This window comes from Diceros bicornis, chromosome 4 (assembly GCF_020826845.1).
Source record: "Diceros bicornis minor isolate mBicDic1 chromosome 4, mDicBic1.mat.cur, whole genome shotgun sequence".
In the NCBI taxonomy this organism is placed as follows: Eukaryota; Metazoa; Chordata; class Mammalia; order Perissodactyla; family Rhinocerotidae; genus Diceros; species Diceros bicornis.
This window is the reverse complement of record NC_080743.1, coordinates 38,861,288-38,881,156: the sequence shown is the minus strand read 5'-3', so window position 1 is coordinate 38,881,156 and position 19,869 is coordinate 38,861,288. Positions and strand designations below refer to the sequence as shown.

General features: G+C 34.7%; 1 pseudogene; it reads left to right on the top strand.

The window, feature by feature from the left end:
• The first annotated feature begins 16,974 nt into the window (after window positions 1-16,974).
• On the top strand, window positions 16,975-17,546 carry LOC131401005 (ferritin light chain-like; annotated as a pseudogene).
• The last annotated feature ends 2,323 nt before the right edge of the window (window positions 17,547-19,869 follow it).

The following is a 19,869-nucleotide window of genomic DNA, read 5'->3' as shown; positions in this document are numbered from 1 at the left end:
AAATCTACAGTTAAAATTTTTCCCAAAAAGAAAATTATGTGCTGAGATGAATTTAACAGTAAGCATCATCAAACTTTTAGTGAAGAAATAACATAATCTTATACAAAATTACTCAAAAATGCAATAAAATAGAAAATGAGTAAAAACTACTCAACTTGTTTTATGAGGTCATCATAATCTTGATACAAAATCCTGACTTGAACATTGTAAGAAAGGAAAGAAATAGGTTAATTTTAAATGTAAAAAAATTCTGTAAAAAATAACTATTAAATTTTAAAATGTATTAAAGGTATAATACATCAAAACCAAGTTGAATATATTCAAAAAATGAAAGATAATGTACTATATTAAAACGATAAAAAAGAAACACATTCCTAACAGATATATATAAGGTATTTTATAAAATTTAACACCTTTCATGCTTAAATTAGAAAAAAACATATGTAATATAAGTAGACATCTTTTACATGATTAATGTTAGGTATAAAAACCCTGGAGATAAGCATCATATTTTATGGTAAAAAAGGTTTTTTTGTTTTTGTTTTTTGGGGTTTTTTTGGTAAGGAAGATTAGCCCTGAGATAACATCTGTTGCCAATCCTCCTCTTTTTGCTGAGGAGGATTGGCCTTAAGCTAACATCTGTGCCCATCTTCCTCTATTTTATCTGTGGGACACCTGCCGCATTATGGCTTAATAAGCGGTGTGTATGTCCGCACCTGGGATCCGAACCTGCAAACCTCAGGCCGCTGAAGCAAAGGGTGTGAACTTAACTAGTACACCACGGGGCCAGCCCCGAAAGTTTTATCTTTGAGATGATAAATCATTCCAGGATGCTTCGTATCACTATTTTTCCTCAAAAATTTAAAAGTGGTCCTCCTAGTCTGTATAGTATAAAAAGTAAAAGAAAGAATTTGTCAAGGATAAAAAGGTAAAAAGAAAAACCTATTGCTTATAGATGCTGTTAGTTTGTAGGTAGAAATACCCTCTCAAAAAATCTATAGACAAATTATTATAATTGATAAGTAAGTTTAGTAAGTTTATAGAGCAAGTTTAAAATAAAATTTTACATTTTAAAATGATAGCAACAAGTAATATGAAAAATCTTTTAAATCTTCCATTTACAACATGATCTAAAATATCAAATACATAAGAAGACAGGTAAAACCATATTTTAAATATATTTAAACAAAAACACTACAGATCCCAATATCAGCAAGATGGCACTGAATAAAGAACAATATATAGACCAAAATAGCTTTCTGAGAACTCTAGAAAACAGGTAAAAAGCTACAGAAAACAAGCAATCCCTAACCAAGTAAAAGCCACACTCAAACCAGCAGGAAATTTGCTGCATTTTGCTCACCCTTGCCCTACCCATTTCATAGCACAGCCCTATGTGTTTGGGAGGAAACAACGTAATTCTCAACTGCTACCTTGAGACAGAAGGAAAAGAACAGAACTTGCCTATAACATTCTGGCTTGTCTAGGGAGTTTCTTGAGATACTTATTTCTGTCTTGCTTGACTAAGAGCACTAATGAGAATGGTGGCATAGTTTGGATACCAGGTTGGATGCTGCTCAAAGCAATGAAAGGTATTGCTGCGTGATAGAGCTGCAGGGAGTCTGCAGTCCCATGGGAACCTGGGAGCATGAGATTATGGGCAGAGGAATATAACAGAAATCCAAGACTACTGAGAAGAAGCAGGGTTGAGATTCTTAGGGAAATTAAAACATTTAAAAGTAGCTATATACATGCAGAACTGGAAAAAAGTAAATGGATGGGCCGAGGAAAGATGCATCCCCAGAAAAGATATGAGAGGACCTTGAGCCTTTAAGCTGGGCTGATTACTGAAGTTCTTCCCCCTCACAAAGCCATTCCATAAGGACTGGAAGAGGTAGCTGTTTTTTCAAATTCCCAAATCTCAATGAAAAATGACAGGGCATATAAAGAAATGGGAAAAAATAGCCCATTCAAAGGAATAAAGTAAATCTCTAGAAACTGATCTTAAAGAATTTCAGGCTTCTAACTAACTTGACAAAGACTTTAAAATATTGTCTTAAATTTACTCAATGAGCAAAACAAAGATGTGGACAGACAAGTAAACAAAATCAGGAAATAATTGATGAGCAAAATTAGAATATCAAAAAGAGATGGAAATTATAAAATAAAGAACTAAAAAGGAATTCTGGAGCTGTAAAATACAATAAATGAACCAAAAACTTCAATGGAGGTGTTCAACAGCTGACTTGATTGGGCAGAAGAAAGAATCAGTGAACTTGGAGACAGATCATTTGAAATTATTAATTCAGAGAAGCAAAAACAAAAACTAATGAAGAAAAATGAAAAGAGCCTAAGATACTTATGAGACACTATCAAATGGAACAATATATGTTCTATGGGAATCCCAAAGAAGAAGAAGAGGAGAGAGAAAGGAGGAGGGAGCATATTTAAAGAAATAATGTCCAAAATGTCCTCAATTTGAGGAAAGAAATGAATATATAAATACAAAATCTGAATAAACTTCTAGAAGGATAAACCAAGAGTCTTACACCAAGACATAGTGTAATAAAACTGTCCAAGTCAAAGACACAGAGAAAAACCTCAAAAGCAGCAAGAGAAAAGTGACTTATCACATAAAAGATATCTTCTAAAGATTAGAAGCAGATTTCTCAGCAGAAACACAGTGGGATGACATATATGTATATAAAGTGTGGAAGGAAAAAAAATCCAAAAAATCCAAAAAATTCCTGAGAATGCTCTATCCAGAAAAACTCTCCTTCAAAATGAAAGAGAAATTAAGACTTTTCCTGAAAACGAAGAGCTGAGGGAGTTAGTTACCACAATACTTGCCCTATGAGAAATGCTAAAGGGAGTCCTTCAAGTTGAAACCAAAGGATGCTAGACAGTACCTTAAAGCCATATGAAAATATAAAGTTCTCTAGTAAATGTAAGTATATTAAGAAATGTAAAAACCTCCATTATTTTAATTTTTGTTTGTAATTCTACTTTCAATGCTTTTATAGGATTTAAAAGAAAAGGTATAAAATATAAGTATAAATCTATGTTAATGGGTACACAATATATAAAGATATAATTTGTGGCATCAATAACGTAAAGAGGAGGAGAGTTGTAAAGGAGTACAGTTTTGTATGCAATTGATTTAAGTTGTTATTAGTTTAAAAAAGGTTGCTATAAATTTAAGATGTTTTATGTAATCACCATGATAACCACAAAGAAAATGTCTATAGGATGCATAAAAGGACATGAGAAGGGAATCAAAGCATGTCACTAGAAAAATCAACTAAGCAAAAAGGAAGGTGATAAGGAAGGAAATGAAGAACAAAAAGCTATGACATTCAGAAAACAATGAACAAAAATGCAATAGTAAGTCTTTCCCTATCAGCAATTACTTTAAATATAAATGGATTAAACTCTCCAGACAAAAGATATAGATTGGCCTATGGATAAAAAGCAGGATCTGAATATATGCTGTGTACAAGAGTCTCATTTTAGATCTTAGGACATGCATAGGCTGAGAGTGATAGGAGAGAAAAAGACATTCCATGCAAATATTACCAAAGAGCGTAGGGGCTACTATGTTAATATAAAGAAAAATAAACTTAAGTCAAAGACAATCAGAAGAGACAGGAAGGACATTATATAATAAAAAGGACAGTTCAAAAAAAATATATCACAATTATGCATGTATATGCACTAAACAGAGTTCTTAAATTAATCAAGCAAACATTGACAGAATTGAAGGGAGAAATAAACATCTTTACAATAATAAATAATTTACAATAATTACAATATGTAACAATACATAGTTACACTAAACACTTTTACAATAGGAGACTTCGATGCCCTACTTTCAACAATGAATAGAACAACCAGACCATAGGTCAACAAGAAACTAGAGAACTTGAACAACACTCTAGACCAACTGGATGTAACAGACATATACAGAACACTCCACTCAACAACAGAAGAATACACATTTTTCTCAAGTGCATATGAAACATTTTTGAGGACTGACCATTTTTTAGGCCACAAAACAAGTCTTAATAAATTTAGAAAGGTTGAAGTTGTACAAAATACATTTTCCAATCAAAATGGAGTGAAGATAGAAGTCAACAGCTGAAGGAAAACTGGAAAATTAAAAAGTATATGGAAATTAAGCAGCGCTCACTTAAACAGCAAAGAGATCAAAGAAGAAATCACAGGGAAACTCAGAAAATAGCTTGAGACAAATAAAAATGAAAGGATAAAATATCAATACCATGGGATGAAGCAAAAGCAGTGGTAAAGGGAGATTTATAGCTATAAATGTTTATATAAGAAATATCTCAAATCAACAACCTAACTTTACATGTTAATGAACTAGAAAAAGAAGAATGAACTAAATCCATAGCTAGCAGAAAGAAAGAAATAGTAAACATTAGGGCAGAGATAAACAAAATAGAGAGTAGAAAAAATATAGAGAAAAGCAACAAAACCAAGAGTTTTTTCTTTCTGTTATTAGTTCAACAAAATTGACAAACATTTAGCTACATTAAGTAGGAAAAAGAAAGAAGACTCAAATAACTAAAAATCAGAAATGAAAGAGGGAATATTCCAGATGATTTTAGAGAAAAAAAGATTATAAGAAAATACTGTGAACAATTGTACATGAATAAATTTAAAACCTAGGTGAAATGGGTACATTCCTAGAAAACTGCACTCTACCAAGACTGAATCATGGTGACATAGAAAACCTGAACAGACCTATTACTGATATGGAGATTAAATCAGTAACCAAAAACCTCTAAACTAAGAAAAGCCCAGGACCAGAAGACTTCGCTGGCAAATTATTCTAAATATTTAAAGAAGAACTAATACCAATCCTGTTTGAACTATTCAAGAAAATTGAATAGGATGCAACACTTCCAAACTCATTCTATGAAGCCAGCCTTGTCAATACCAAAGAGAGAGGAAGACACTATAAGAAGAGAAAATTAGTGATCAATATCACTGATGAATATTGATGCAAAAATTCTCAACAAAATACTTACAAACAGAGCTCAACAACACATTAAAAAGATTACATAACGTGACCAAGTGAGATTTATTCCTGGAATGCAAGAATGGTTCAACAATATGAAAATCAATCAATGTAATCTACTACATTAACAGATTGAAGGGGAAAAAAATAACAAAACATGACCATCTCAACTGATGCAGAAAAAGCATTTGACAAAATTCAACACTTTTGCATCATAAAAACACTTAAGAAATTAGGAGTAGAAGGAAATTACCTCAACATAATGAAAGCCACACATGAATAGCCCACAACTAATATCACACTAAATGGTGAAAGACTAAAAGCTTTTCCTGTAAGATAGGGAATAAGACAAGGATGCCCATTATCAAGACTTCTATTCAATATAGTACTAGAAGTTCTAGCCATAGCAATTAGGCAAGAAAAAGAAATAAAAGGCATCCAAAATAGAAGGGAAGAAATACAATTATCTCTGTTTGCAGATATGATCTTATATGTAGAAAACCCTAAAGATTCCAGAAAAAAAAACTGTTAAATAAATGAATTCAGAAAAGCAGCAGGATATGAAATCAACACACAAAACTTAGTTGTTATTTCTACACAACAACAATAAATAATCTGATAAGGAAATTAAGAAAACAACTTAATCTAGAAGAGTATCAAAAAGAATAAAATACTTTGGAATTTACAAAGGAGGTAAAAGACTTGTACAAAGAAAACTATACAATGTTACTGAAAGAAATTAAAGAAACAAATAAATGGAAACACATCTCATGTTCATGGATTGGAAGACTTAGCATTTTTAAGATGTCAATACTATCCAAAGATATTTACAGAGTCGATGCAATCCATATCAAAATCTTATTGATGATTTTGGTAAAAATAGAAAATCTCATCCTACAATTCATATGGAATCTCAAGGGACCTCAAATGACCAAAACAATCTTGAAAAAGAACAAACTTGGTGGACTCCCACTTCCTGATTTCAAAACTTACTACAAAGCTACAATAACTAAAACAGTGTGTTACTGACATTAAGACAGACATATAGACCAATGGAATAGAATAGAGAACCCAGAAATAAACCCTCATATACACAGTCAAATGATTTTTAACAAGGATGCTAAGACCACTCAATGAGGAAAAGAGAGTCTTGTCAACAAATGGTGTTGGGAAAACTGTATATCCACATGCAAAAGAATGAAGTTAGACATTTTTCTAACAACATATACAAAAATAAACTCCAAATGGATCAAAGACCTAAATGTAAGATGTAAAACTATAAAACTCTTAAAAGAAAATATAGGGTAAAATTTTCACAACAGTGATATTGGCAGTGATTTCTTCGATATGACATGAAAGGCTCAGGCAACGAAATAGAAATAGACAAATTAGACTTCATGAAAATTAAAAAAAGTTGTACATCAAAAGACACTATCAGCCAAGTAAAAGGCAACTCATAAGATGGGAAAAATATTTGCAAATCATATATTTGATAAAAGATTAATACCCAAAATATATAGAGAATCCCCAAAACTTAACAAAAAAATCAGATAACCCTATTCAAAAGTGAGCAAAGGACTTGAAAAGAAAATTCTCCAAAGAAGACATGCAAAGTGCAAATAAGCACATGAAAAGATGTCCAAAATCACTAAAAATTAGGAAAATGCAAGTCAAAACTACAAAATATCCCCTCACATCCATTAGGATGGCTCCTATCAAAAAAATAGAATACAACAAGTGTTGGTGAGGGTGTGTAGAAATTGGAATCCTTGTGCACTGTTGGTGGGAAGGCAAAATGGTACAGCCATTGTGGAAAACAATATGGTAGTCCCTCAAAAATTAATAATAGAACTACCATATGATCCAGCAATTCCACTTTTGGGTATATACACAAAAGAATTGAAAGCAGGGTCTCTAAGAGATATTTGTATACCCATGGTCATGGCAGCGTTATTCACGATAGCTAAAAAGTACGAGCAACCCAAAGGTCCATTGAGAGGTGAATCAACCAGCAGCTGTATATATATACAGTAGAATATTATTTAGCTTTAAAAAGGAAAAAAAATTTGTAATATGCTACAACATGGACGAGCCTTAAGAACATAATACCAAGTGAAATAAGCCAGTCACAAAAAGACAAATACTGTATGATTCCACTATTTGAGGTATTTAGAGTGGTCAGAATCATAGAGACAGAAAGTATAATGGTGGTTGTCAGGAGTTGAAGGGAGGAGGAACGGGGAGTTATTGTGTAATGGTATAGAATTTCAATTTTATAAAATAAGAAATGTTATGGAGATGGATGGTGGTGATGGTAGCGCAAGTTATGAATGTACTTAATACCACTGAACTGTACACTTAAAAATGGAAGAAATTTCACATGAAGAAATCTCACAAACCTATTATTTAGTAAATGAAGCAAGACATCAAGAACATATACTATAAGATTCTAATTATATAATAATCAAATTAGACAATTTAAACTATTGTATTTAAGAACTACTGTATTCGCATTGTACAAAGAAATGTAAGGAAGCAATTACTATAAAAGTCAGGATTGTGATTACCTCTTGGGTGGAAAGAGGTTAGTTAGGAAGAGACATGAGAGGATCTTCATGGATGCTGGCAATGTTGCTTTTAATTTAATTTTTTTGGTCTGAGTGCTGCTTGCATTGGTGACTGCTTTATAATTTATTACTCAGCTCTATGGACAATTTTGTACAATTTTTTGTATGTGTGTTTGTCCAAGATGGTCTCTTGGAAGTTCACCATCACTTTACTCTCCTCATTTTGTCATTGAAAAGTAATCTCACAAAATTTGTATACTAGGAGAGAAGTGGTTATTGAACCAGTTACAGATGTGAAGTTCACAGTTGGCTACCTGGAAAACTATTCGCTTTTGTGGCCCAAACCAGAAAATTTGTGAGGACTGCCCAAAGATTCTTATAAATTGCAGCAACTTTCTAGAGAGTTGTTGAGAGCCTGTCTTCATACTGCTGGCTGAAATTGTTGTAGTGGCTCCTCTAACCTCTAACCTTTACTATTCTTAGAGTACATAGAGAGGCTTCTGTATTCCGGAAGAAACCTTGACCGATTCTATATCTGTATCTGTATCTATATCTACATCTATATATCTATATCTATATTTATATCTATCACCTATATCTATATCTATCAGGGTTATGTGTGAGTTATATTTCACATTAAAACATATTGAAATATTTGTAGCACGTTGTCTTTTTGGAAATCTTGGAAATTACTAAGATAGTGAAAAGGAAAAACAACTCATAGCTGTACAATCTTCTACATGGGCTTTCTTGTTATATTTTAATTACTTTCTCATGTATATATTAATGTATATATGTATATATTATTACTTAATTGTTTTAGCATTAACTGGATAAACTAAATTTGAAATTCACTGATAATTTTAGCATTTAAAATGCCTCTTTATATTTATAAAATAATTAATAGCATGTGTAACTGTGAACATAAAAATGTTAAAGCATAAATTCCTGAAATGCTTCTTCCAGGGAAAGTGCTTAATAATATAACTTAAAGGCATCATTCCATTCATGTTTCTCGCAAAGGGAGATCCATTGTAAACTAAGACAATTCAGAAGCCATGGGATGGAAAGTAATCCACTGTTTCCTCATTGGGAAAACCTCCTGGAAGAACACAAAGGCAGGAGGTAACATCCAGAGGCAGCTGATGAAAGCAGAGCAGAGCTCAGAACCAGAGGGACTATCCTGGGCGTGTCATTCGCAGTGAATAAGCACAGGGGCAGATGTTCTGATCACTGCATTTGAAGCAGAGGGAATCTCTGAATCTTTCAATTGTAGAGCAGAGTTAAGGAAAATTATAGAAATAAATTTTCAATGACTATATTTAAAAAGTTTGATTTTTGATTTCAGAATAGAAGAATGTGACTAAAATGAACTAATGAAAGAGACCTGGCAGGGAGGCTGGGCGGCGTAAGTGTGCGTGCTCCGCTTCAGCGGCCTGAGGGTTTGCAGGCCCTGATGCGGGCCAGCGCACCGACGCACCACTTATCAGGCCATGCTGTGGCAGCGCCCCATATAAAGTAGAGGAAGATGGGCACAGATGTTAACCCAGGACTAATCTTCCTCAGCAAAAAGAGGAGGATTGGCATTAGCTCAGGGCGGATATTCCTCACACAAAAAAAAAGAGAGACCTAGCATGAAAAAACAATCATTTTAATTTTAAAAATGCAGAAAAACAAAATCTGGAAACAAGTTTAATAGAAACAAGAAAATAAAAGTAGAAAAAGACAAGAACTTACTTTTGTGACAACTGGTTAAGTATTTAATTATTTTGAGAATAAATTAGAAAATATAAGAAACCCACTACATATGAAATTAATGTAATATTAAGCTTAAGATTGGGAAAAATAGTATATAATTCTCTTATATATGCAATAAATCTCGAGTCTGTCTCTACTTTCTATAAATTGGTCAGAAAGAGATCCATTCTTTATATTGCTATAGATATCTGGGTCCCTAATTAATGTAGGTGAGATTCCAATACCCAGAATATCCACCTGATGTAGACTAAAGTTTTTTGAATATTATCTCAAAGTTTGGGATGTGACTAAAAAGTCATTATGTTACATTTGGAACATCAGAAGGATATTTTATAGGCCTTTGCAAAGTATGTGTCATCAGAGTAGGTGCTAAAAGGCTCAGCTTATCGAGAAAAAAATATCCATTTATTTAACTGAAATTTCTACTGCTATAATCACATTTTATACTTAAGGATGCATATTAATAGAAGAACCTTTTTAAAAAGCAACTGTATTGTTTTGAAAGAACAAACGGTAATCCATTAATATCCATTAACACATTTTTCCAGACTAATTTTTTTTCAGATTAATGAGCTTTGCTTTAGGGACACTGGACCTGTGGAAATAGATGCCAGAAAGGTATGTATTTATGGGAGTATTACAAAAAAGGCAGAATTATATGTCACCTAACATAGCAGTGCCCAGAAAGCTTTCAACGGCTATGGAGCATAATGGCAAAATAGGTGTCCAGGAAAGGAAAAATTTTTAAAAAAAGATGGAAGAGAACAAACAAACACTCTACTAACTAATTTTTCCTAGGACTAATCCCATCTTTTTTATCCGTGACTTTGGGTACCTCATTACTTGAGTATTAGTTTATGGAGTTACAAAAATAGTTACAAGCTAATATATATTTCATTACATAGATTTATTATTACTATTTGGTATTCTGTATTTTTAAAAATTTATTTATTTATATTTTTCTTAATAGAGTTTATTTTTTACAGCAGTTTTAGGTTCACAGAAAAATTGAATGGAAAGTACAGAGTTCCCATATACTCCTTCTTGTCCCTCCCTCCAAACACACAGCCTCCCCCACTATCAGCATCTAGTATCAGAGTGGTACATCTGTTACAAATGATGAACCTACACTGATACATAATTATTACCCACAGTCCATAGTTTACATTAGGGTTCACTCTTAGTGTTGTACATTCCTTAATTTTTTTTTTCAATTTCACCATTTCTGTATTCTAATCAACTATACAATCTTTGCAAGTTGGCTCAAACTCTGGATAAAAAAGAGTAAATTTCTCTCTCTCAAGTGTGTAACCCAGAGATGATGAATTCGTTATCCATGGTAGCAACTCATCTCTCATATGGTTTTGTGTGTCATAACATTGATAAATTGTTAAAAAGTGAGCCACCACTTGAGAATTGGAGGATGGATAGATCATACATAAAATTCCAGAAATTCAGTTTCTCTGAGGAAAAATAAAATGAAGAAAAATCTGTCAACACTGGGCCCACATTGCCACAGGTTAACAATGAGTTGGAGCTGAGTGACTGCTCATAGTTTGCATTGCACCTGCATTCTCCGGTTCATCATGGCCCCACTGCTGTCTATTGAGTCTCTGGTATTTTTTCTGTCAATATTTATCTGAACCCCAGTCTCTTCCCAAAATAGAACTACTACATGATCCAGCAGTTCCACTTCTGGGTATATATCCAAAGGAAACAAAATCGCTATTCTGAAGAGATACTCGCACCACCGTGTTCATTACAACATTATTTACAATAGGACCTTGAGGGCGTTATGCTAAGTGAAATAAGTCAGAGAAAGATAAATACTGTATGATATCACTTACATGTGGAATCTAAGAAAAAACAAGTCAGAGAAACAGAGATCAGATTTGTGATTGCCAGAGGCGGGGTGTGAGGGATTTGAATGAAGGTAGTCAAAAGGTACAAACCTCCAGTTATAAAGTAAATAAGTTCTGGGAATGTAACATACAACACGAGGACTATAGTTAACAATATAGATGATCCCCTACTTACCATAGTTCCACTTAACAATTTTTCAACTTTATGATGGTGCAAAAGCGGTATGCATTCAGTAGAAACTGAACTTCAAATTTTGAGTTTTGCTCTTTTCCAGGGCTAGCGATATAAGGTAAGATACTCTTCGTGATGCCGTGCAGCGACAGAGGGCCGCAGCTCCCAGTCAGCCACGCAATCATGAGGTTAATTAAACAACCAATACACTTAGAACCATTCTATATCCATAAAACCATTCTGTTTTCCACTTTCAGTCTTCAATAAATTACACTATATATTCAACACTTTATTATAAAATACTTCGTGTTGAGATGATTTTGTCCAACTGTAGGCTAATGTAAGTGTTCTGAGCACATTTATAGTAGGCTAGGCTAAGCTACGATGTTCGAGGGGGTTAGATATATTAAATGCATTTTGAGCTTATGATATTTTCAACTTACAATAGGTTTATCAGGATGAAACTCCATTGTAAGTCAAGGAAGTAAGTAAGTCTGTATGTTGTACATTTGAAAGTTGTTAAGAGAGTAGATCTCAAAGTTCTCATCAGAGGAAAAAAAATTTGTAACTATGTGAGGTGATGGATGTTAACTAAACTTATTGCAGTAATCACGTAGGAATATATACATATATCAAATCACTATGCTGTGCACTTTAAACTTATGTAATGTTATATTTTAATTATATCTCAATAGAATTAGAAAAAAAGTGAGAAATGAAACACTGTCATGATTTTTCTAACACCCAACTATTTTAATTCATTTTAATCACCTTCCAACACATGGTGGGCACCTGTTACATATTGTCACTTCCGAAAAATAGAGTGGTTTGAAACGTGTTACTTTAAACAACAAAGGCACGTAGTTTGGTCCTATGAAAAACCCATGAGAAAGAGCATGTACAGTTCCTTTTTAAAAGTTATTTCTGTTGTGAGACTATGTAGCTTCAAGAGATTCACTTTGGGAGTCTTTTTTATATTAATAGTGGCAAGGGCTGTTATTGTAGGACAATTGAAATGAAACAGCAGATGTCAAATCTTTTATTCAGTGTTTAGTATGCAAGCCAAATACATAGTGCAAGGTTATGTAGGTCCTTTTTGGCTTCTGAAAACTATTTCAAAGGTTGTTTCTCTTTTTCTGGCATGTTAAGGCTTGAGAATTTGCTGTCCTAGTGCTTTCGACACCAAACTAAGCCAACATTACAAGGAACTAAACACATCTTTCATCAATAGTTAGGATTAAACTGAAATCTGATAGGCATTTGCTATAAATACATAATAGATTACAGTTGAAAATAGAATAATTATTTCCCTTTTTACTCATTTCAGGCTTCCAAACTATAATTAACCAATAAAGACATGTTTACAAGATTTTAAAACAATCATTAGAAAACCAGAAAGTCTGGGAGTTAAGACTATTTAATAAAAGAAAATCCACAATGGGAATTGAAATAAAAATTCAACTCAGAAAAGATAATATTTAATCTTGGAAGATATTTTCACTTTTACAAAATGAGTTAATCAAGTTGATGTCCCTTTTAATATGCTGGGACTAAATTTTCTGTTTTATTACAATCCTGGGAATTAGAGTCTTAATGCTTTCATTAATTTCTAGAAGAAAATACCTTTAATCAAAGTTTATATGTGTTCACGTGACACATATGGTGACATTTAAAAAAATAAAAAGAAAATTATCAAATAATAACGTTGTACAGGAAAAAAATTATATATATAACAAAAAAATCTCAAAATATCTTATTCATTACAGGTTAGAAAGATGCAAAGATATAAGGAAAAAATGTTTAAATTTTGAATATCAGAAAGTTACTAGTAATAATTTTTTAATTTCTATTTTAATAACACAATTGCTTTACAGTCTTATAGGTTGTTCTTAAAAAATCTAATCCCATTTAATTTTGACTATAAAGCCCCTCAAATTATAACCAAAACTAGTACCCCATTTCAGTTCAGGCTCCCTTCTTAAAACTTCTCACTTGAGGAAACAACAAAAATAACAACAGAACTCACTGGTATATACTTATGGGATAACTTGAGTTTTTATTTCTTTTGAAATGTATTTTTCACAAGTTTTACAGAGCCTTGTGAAGTGGCTGTCATTTGAACTGTGTTTCTTTATCCTTTGGTATTGGTGCCTGGAGAAAGAGCCTCAAAAAATGATAAAAAATAAAAGATGCTCCCAAAGATTTGATATTTTTAAATACCCCCAATTCTCCTAAGGCTACAAATTATAGTTCCAATATTCAGTCAATGTCTTCTACTCTCTTAAATGTCCTAAGTATTAAGATACTGAATATAAATACAAAGTTTCAGTTGTGTTAAAAATTTTTTTTTTGTAATTAGTTTGTATGGACTGTGCCATCCTTTTGCTGTATTATGTGGTAGCTACCAACATTTTAGAGTTGCTGTAGTTAAATATTGAAGTTATATTTTTTAAATGAAAAGAGACATGTTCCACTGTCAATAGTGCTTATAAAGAACCTGCTATGTTTAAGTGAGGGAGTAATGGTTAATATATTGTAACATTTTGCTGTATCTTTACCCTCAAATTGATACATTTATCTTAGGCAATTGATCGCTTGGAAAATAAATATTTTAAACATATTACAAAGAATCATTTAAACCATGTTTGGCCAACTCAAATACCTTGTAGGTAGGTAAAAACTGGGTGTAGAAATTATTTATAATGAAAGCAATGGTATTTAAAAGTGTGTCAGCGTCACTGAGGGTCTGGAGTCTGGCATTAGCAGTACGAGTCCAGTGTCAAGGGGGAGTCAAGAGTCTCATACGAGCAGTTGCAATGGTAACTTCTGACTCTGGATGCTGATCCCCTCTCCTTTCTCCTTGCCGCTTGCTGTTGGTGGGTGCTTGTCTGTTATTTGTTGACTTGGACTAATTTAGTGAAGTCTATTTTCCCCACAGTGTAAATCCTCTGATGGCAGTCCTCAAAGAGTATACAGACTTGTGCATACAGTTACTAACCGTGGAATGACAGTGGTCTTAGCAGAGCTCTTTGTCTCTTTCCTTAATCTCTCTGTTATGCTGTCAGCTTCCGTTGGTATCACATCCAACTGTTAGGTTCCACTAATTGCCAGCTGAACACTCTACTGTTTTTGACACAATTGTTGGACATAAGTTAAATTTAGGTCCCTTTTCATAGATATTTTGAGGTCACTTTTGTTCTGACCACAAGGGGCTTCTTCTTAGCTCTCTCTTTCCTTAGTTCTCTGGTAAACTAGCTGGCTTGTGATTTATTTTGTTGCTCTCATGGAACTACCAACGTTATTTTAATGGCTTATCATCAAAATATCCACTGTGTTTTTTTTTTTTTTTTTTAATATAGCAGCATCCTTAGGCTTGAACTTGCCCAAACTATGTTCCAAATACAGACAGCTCCCTTGAGGATCACTTTGGTGTTCTCTATTTTATAGCTTACCTCTCTCACTTAGCAAAAATCTCTGAGTTTCTGCTCCAGAGCTGAGGGTGGGGACAGTGGCCCACTTCTCTTGGAACCACTGTTCTGCTTTAAGCAGAATGGTGATCAGCGGTGGTTACCTCTGATCTTCTCCACTTACATCTCTCAGAGTGGAATCTCTACAATATAAGGGAGCTGGGGTGAGTGAAATTGGGGCCAAAGTATTCTCACCCACTCCTTCTGGATAAGAACCCTCATGCTACAAGTTGGGGCTGGATGGAAGAAAGGAGCCCCCAGTTTATCAGTTGCAGTTGACTGAAATTTAGCCTCTATAATCCCACCCTTCCCCAGTTAGCCAGTGGTGCGGAAGGATGAAAAATGCTGGCAGCCTGACCCTCCTAGAGACACCACAGCCCTTAACTGGGAGCTGGGGGAAGAGTTGTGCCCAAGTGCCACGAAATCTAGCAGATTTTTTTGAAAAAATGTTCCTTCATTTTCTGTATGTTCTCAGCACAATGTGCAGAAACTTTAAATGGTCATTTATTTTATAATTCTCATCTGTTATGGTTATTCTGCTGAGATGAGAGCCACAGAGCTCCTCTGAAACTACTCTGGATGTGGAGCTCCCTCTAAAGCAGTTTTTATCACAGGACACAATAGTGTAATGTGTAATTTTGAAAAATACTACAAAGTTTGAAACAGTTTCTAAATTTCATAAAATTTTAAATACTCAAAAATATGGCTCAAATCATAGTATATTTTTTGATATGATACATTTTTAGGGCAAGTTATAGACATATGCCATTACGCTTATCAAGGAAAAAAGCTGGAAATGCAATTCTTTAATTAATCACTGAGACATTTGACAGGCTTTTTCTATTGCTTCAAATTAATTTCTGGAATGAATTGCTTGCACTAAAATTTTTATAATTTTAGTATGGGTTCTGAAAATATTCATGTTAATATTTAAAATAAACTTGGCATTATGATAGTAGTAATATGTAAGAGGCAAAATATAAGTAATATAAGTGGTCTTCTATAACATTCTTGTTATTTTTTATATGTTGATTTTGACTTAGTTTACCACCGATATCCTCTCTAGAACTATATCACCTTGAAGCAGTTCTGGACATGCCATCCCAAAATATGCATCTTTGGTATATTATTTTAAGCTGAAGCCACTTGAAAGCAGTAAATGCTGGGAGAGGCTTTTTCTGAACTTCCCTGATCTGCCTAAAAACAGATCCTCCAAAGGGAACTCAGTTGTCATAAATCTCCTCCCTAGAAGTTTCATCACCAAGGAAGATTAACTCTCATCTCAGAAGAGGAGACTAGAAGCGTATACCACACCCAGACAAACTTTGTCACAAACTATCCTACCTCCCATCTATTCTAGAAGCTCAGGCCAATTGTTCCTGAGAAAGCTCCAGGGTCTGAAGGGAACAGAAAATCTTTGAGCCAGGAATCCCACACACAGATGGACCTGTCTGCCTAGGATTTCAGAGGGAGTTGGAGTTTTCTTTCCTGTTCAAATCTGCCTGCCCCCACCCTGAGGTGTTGGGAAGGGATGTGGGGCAATGTCGAAAGCTGAGGTTCAACCCTGTTCTCCAGAGCTGCCCCTCCAGCTCTGCACAATCCGGGCCTGTGAGGAAGGGCCTCCCTGAATACTTTGTGCTGTACAGAGTTGCTTTTTGTTTATGTAATGCCACGTAGGTGAATGAGAGAAGTGGAAATTAGCTATCCGGCCTCTGCCTCCTATTCCCCTTGCCCCAAGAGTGAGCCCAGACCTGGCCTGGCACAGAGTCAGATCTGCTTCATCCTCCCCGCACCCTCCAGGGCTCTCCAACATCACACTCCCACCTACTCCCCTACTTCCCATGGGCTGCAGTCCACCCACAGTGTAATGAAAGGGTTTGTTTTGTGGGGAAAAAAAGGGCATGCCACCAGCGGTCCCTTGGATCTGTCTCTTGCTTCAATAGTGTTCTGACAGAACAGACCCGGGACTCCCCTTCTTCCAGCCTCTGACCACCCTCCAACCTTCTTTCCAGTCAGAAACTCCAGGACCACCTTCTCTGCCATCCCTCTGACTCCAGGACTGGCCAACACCATTTTTTAAGGTTAGCTCCTTATTGGCCCACCAACCATGGGCTCCCACATTTGTCAGAATTATTCCACCGAGTTGGAAGCTGCCTTCAACAGCCTGGTCAACCTGCATCTGTGGGCCTCCTACACCTACCTCTCTCTGGGCTTCTATTTCGACCTTGATGATGTGGCTCTGGAGGGCATGGGCCACTTCTTCTGCAAGTTGGCTGAGAAGAAGGGCGAGGGTGCCAAGTGCCTCTTGAAAATACAAAACTAGCACAGTGGCTGTCTCCTCTTCCAGAATGTGCAGAAGCCCTCCCAAGATGAGTGGAGTAAAATCCTGGATTCACGGAAGTTGCCATGACCCTGGAGAAGAACCTGAACCAGGCCCTTTTGGATCTGCATACCCTAGGTTTTGCCCATATAGACCCCCCATCTCTGTGACTTCCTGGAAAGCCAATTCCTAGATGGGGAGGTGAAAGTTATCAAGAGGATGGAAACCACCTGACTAACCTCTGCAGGTTCACTGGCACCCAGGCTGGGCTGGGCGAGTATCTGTTCCAAAGTCTCACCTCGAGCACAACTAGAGCATCCCAGCAGCCTTCTTTGGGCATTCACTTTTTTTTCCTGTGATAACCCTTGTGCATGTGATGTTAAAAATTAGTAAATTTGTGTACCTTTTCTCCTCTTAATTTGTTTGTTGCCTATTTCATAGACCCAGCTATCAAGCTGAAGGGTAGCAGAATATGCCATCCCAAAATACGTTTTTTGGGCATAAGGATTATGCTTTCCTTTGTCTGTCATTTCTCCACAAATCTACTGTTCTTTGTTGAAGATGCTACATAAACTGGAATTCTAAGCCATTTCTTTGAGTTACACATTCGTTTCCTTGGGTATCTTGCATGTATACATGAGGTATACATGTTAACAAACTTCTGTTTGTTTTTCTTGTTTTTCTCTGTTAATCTGCCTTTTATTATGGAGGTGTCAGCCAAGAACTCAGAAAGGTAGAGGGAAAATGATTTTTCCTCCCCTGCAGATCCTAGGAGGGTAGAAGGAAAGTCTTCTCTCCCCTATACTCTCTATGTACAAGCAGGTAAAAATTAAGGTTAAACTATAGCTGTTCTGCTGTTCTTTTAAGATGCACAAAGCATACAACACTGATGAATTTAATTAACAAGTAATTTTTTTAAGGCTAACTATAATGAAGATGTGAAGAGTAGGCCCTGTGAGGGAAAACCAAACCAAAACAAACCAAACCAAAACAAAAAAGATACAATGGAAGAAGGAAATGTGAAAATCTAGTCCTCTCAACCTTCCTCAACACACAAACACATTCAAACACACACACACATTCAAAGAAGTAAAAATTTTCCAGTCTGCAGCATGAAGCATCTCTGGAAAAGTTTGCTATTGGCTAAATATTAGCCAATTTAAGGAAACACATGATTTTAGATTTTCATTTGTTATTTGCCTGCTTAATAGTGGCAACTATTTCATTTCTTTCTCAGATCCTTTATTCGTAACTTTTTAAATACATAATCTTACTACAGGAGGAGAGTAACAGTCAAATAGGTAGTATACAAAAATGTTGGAAATATTGGGGTTCTGATTAAGTTATTTGCCTAACAGAAGAGTAATAAGAAACAAATTGTGATTGTTGTTTCTGTTATTCAAAACAATAGCATCAAAAACATTTTACTAGAATGTTACTAAATTATCTTATCATAGTATGTTAATTTTCTAGGGTGCCATAACAAAATGTCACAAACTAGGTGGCTTACGCAATTTATTGTCTAACAGTTCTACAGGATAAAAGTCAAATTCAAAGTGTCAAAAGGCTTGGTTCCTTCTGAGGGCTGTGAGGGAAAATTTGTTCCATGACTTGTTCCTAGCTTCTGTTGGGTGCTGGCAAACTTTGTCGTTCTTTGACTTAGAGATACATCTCTCCAATCTCTGCTTTCCTCTTCACGTGGCGTTCTCCCTGTGTGCATCTGTTTTAGTGTCCAAATTTCCCATTTTTTAAAAACATAGTAATATTGGACTAGGGTCCACCCTAATGACTTCATCTTAATTTAATCGTCTGCAAAAACCCTTTTTCAAAAAAAGGTCACACTAGTACTGAGGGTTAGAACTTCAACATCTTTGGGGGACACAATTCAACCGACAACACTTAGGAACTTTGGCGTCATCAACACAAATGAATTTGTGTTAACTATGAGAAAAAGGAAAAGAAGCACATATATCTTAGTTAGATAATTGGGGCCCATGTGCCCCTCTGTAATGACTATTATGTTTCTTTATAAATCTCTATAACTAACTTATTTGTGATACAAAAACTGCATTTTATTAATTCTAAAATGCACATTTTTCCACTTTTTCAAATGTCTTAAATCATGATGCGTATTAAAAACCTGTGACAATTTACAACTATAATTGCAAGCTTTTTTTCTTTTATTAGTGATACTTAATATTTTAAAATCAATAACATTGTGAATTCCATGATATATGACAACATGTTTTCTCTTATAGGATAAGCTAAACGTATATCACCATTATGTATAACTTGCACTTTTCTAGGTCATATCTGTATTCTTTCTTTGTCCAGCTTGTTTTAACAACATTTAATACTCTTAGGGAAGAGAAGAGATATTGTTTCCACGGAGAACATGAAGTCAGAAATCTATGTTAGTGTGTCATATACTATTTTGATTGAAAATAACCTTGAATCAACCAGGTATATAATCATTGATCACAACCAAAACCTCTAAAAGCTTTAATCACCCCTTTTTCTACCGGCCCCAAATCCCCAGTCACCTTATTTAATTTGAATGTTATTAAACTGGATTAAATTTCACAATGTTCAACCCCTTGATGGATTGGTAGCACCAGAACTGTCACTAGATCTCAGCCCTTTATGTAAAATCTTCTTAAACAAGTTTGTGGATTGCTTATT